This window comes from Sapajus apella, unplaced genomic scaffold, assembly GCF_009761245.1.
Source record: "Sapajus apella isolate SASKATOON/1434 unplaced genomic scaffold, GSC_monkey_1.0 scaffold109, whole genome shotgun sequence".
NCBI lineage: Eukaryota > Metazoa > Chordata > Mammalia > Primates > Cebidae > Sapajus > Sapajus apella.
The window spans coordinates 4265485-4267693 of record NW_022437049.1 but is presented as its reverse complement, the minus strand read 5'-3'; the positions used below and the strand labels follow the sequence as shown (position 1 = coordinate 4267693).

At 41.9% G+C, this 2209-nt stretch overlaps 1 non-coding gene across 1 annotated transcript; it reads right to left on the bottom strand.

Annotated features, from left to right (window-relative positions):
* Window positions 1-718: 718 nt before the first annotated feature.
* LOC116537384 lies at window positions 719-825 on the bottom strand. Its single transcript, XR_004263101.1, has one exon. It is a non-coding gene; the product is annotated as a U6 spliceosomal RNA (small nuclear RNA).
* Window positions 826-2209: the final 1384 nt, after the last annotated feature.

Genomic DNA, 2209 nt, shown 5'->3' with positions numbered 1-2209 from the left:
TTCTGATTTTTTATGGTTAGACTTTTTATATTTTACTTTTCAATAAAAAATACAAAATTATTGGTTACTAGCCAATGGAAAAAATGAGGAACTCTCCAAGAACTTAAAAATGAGATCACATAATGAACCAGCACACAGATATGCATCATTACCTTAGACAAATCGGCTACCAAGCTGAAGCTTTATTTAGCATGGAGGGTGTGGGGATTATGCTAATAAAGGAGCACCAGAGAGAGGCTGTCCAAGGAGAAAGTATCATAATCAGACCTACATGGCAGATACATCCCTTTGGTAGAAACAGATACATCTGGCTATCATCAGCCACTAGAACATCCAATTCTCTTTCCAGTTCTGTTGCTGGTTCTCAGTGTTCAAGTATGAGCTGTCTTCCCATGCTGCTTGCTTACAGGAAGAAAAGACATTGACTAAAGAATACATAATAGCCAGTCTACCTGACAGCTATACTTGTGTTATAAAGGAGTGAACTGGCATTCTAACATACACAACACTCTGTGTGTCTGCTGAGAAAGAGTCAGTTCCCAAGAACCTGGCTATTTATTTTGCTTATGCTTGGTGTCAAATTTCAGAGCCCAAGAAGCCATGTCAGCACCTTAAACATAGTCATGACACCCAAGCACTGCTGCTTATTTGGAATTGCCTAGAAATCCAGCATCTTCCCCAGGGGGCACCTCTTTACAGCTCAATGCAAGATTGCTTCAAAGACCAATGCGTTTGCTGAATTGTTCATGTTATCTTTGCACAGGGACCAAACTAACCTTTTCTGGATTATTGCAGTCTTAGTATTTGTGCTACCAAAGTAAGCACGTGAATGCTATTTAAAGTCTAAATCAGGGATCTGCAAATTGATCAAATCTGGTCTGCTGTTTATGTTTGTAAATAAAAACTAAAGTTTTATTTAAACATAGACACACTCATTCATTTACATTGTGTATGGCTAGTTGTTCCTCCAATAACAGAGTTGGAGTAGTTATAACAAAAAGGCCATATGACTCACAAAACCTAAGATACTTACTATCTAGCCCTGTGCAGAACAAGCTTCCTGACTCCTGCCCTAGGAAGTGGTAAAGGAACAAGATAAAAGGAACCTGGATCCCTCTTTAACCAGACTTTAGAAATAGACTTCTAGGCCAGGCACAGTGGTTCACACCTGTAATCCCAGCAGTTTGGGAGGCCAAGGTGGGAGGATTGCTTGAGGTCAGGAGTTCAGACCAGTCTGGGTAACATAAAAAGACCTCATCTCCATAAGAAATTTAAAAATTAACTGGGTGTACTGCTGCATTCCTGTAGTCCTAACTACTTAAAGGCTGAAGAAGGAAGATCACTTGAGCCCAGGAGTTCAAACTATGATCACACCAATGCATTCCAGCCTGGGCTATAGAGCAAGACCCTGTTTCTGGAAAAAGAAAAAGAAAAAAAGAAAACAAAATATTTCTATCTTGTTTGTACCATTGGATTTTTGTGGTATCTTGCCATAATTAACCAGCATGGAGCAAATCCCTTCAGAATATATATGCATCAGTCAGATTGGGATCGGCTATGTTGTACCAATCACAACCCTTAAAATCTTATGTGCCTATAAAAAACAGGTTTCTTTCTCACTCCTGCTATGTGTCTGTCCACTGTGAGTCAGCTACTAGTTCCATTCCACATCTTCTCATTCCAGGACAAGTGAAGGGACCCCCTCATTTGAACCATCATTGTTGCCCTGACAGGGGGAAAGAATATGGAAATCATATTTCTTAAAGTTTCCACCAGAAGTGACATTTCTCACTTTTGCTCCAGTTCTGTTGACCAACATTAAGATCTGCGCTGTAGCAGGTACAACGAGGCCCTGCCCACCTCACCTTAGCTGCTGGAGCTCACCTGGAGCACAGTGCAGTTCCCAGCAAGCTGGCAGCTTCTACCTCAAATGCTTGCTTCTCTCTCCTATTCCCAGGGACTTTTCCCAGCACCAGGGCTGGTTCCACACACACACAGGTGCAATCTGGAAATACAAGGGTGACAGTGCCACTGCAGCAATGTTCACCAATGGAAGGGTGGTAGCTGGTGATCGACGCCCCAGTATCCCTCTTTTGTTTTTTTGTGACACAATTCTGAGGCAAGAATCACTTTTTTTCCCTGAGTGGCCTCATTAGAATTGAGCACCAGTTGCCCACAGATTTTCCCTCATGCCTGTCTCACTTCTCCA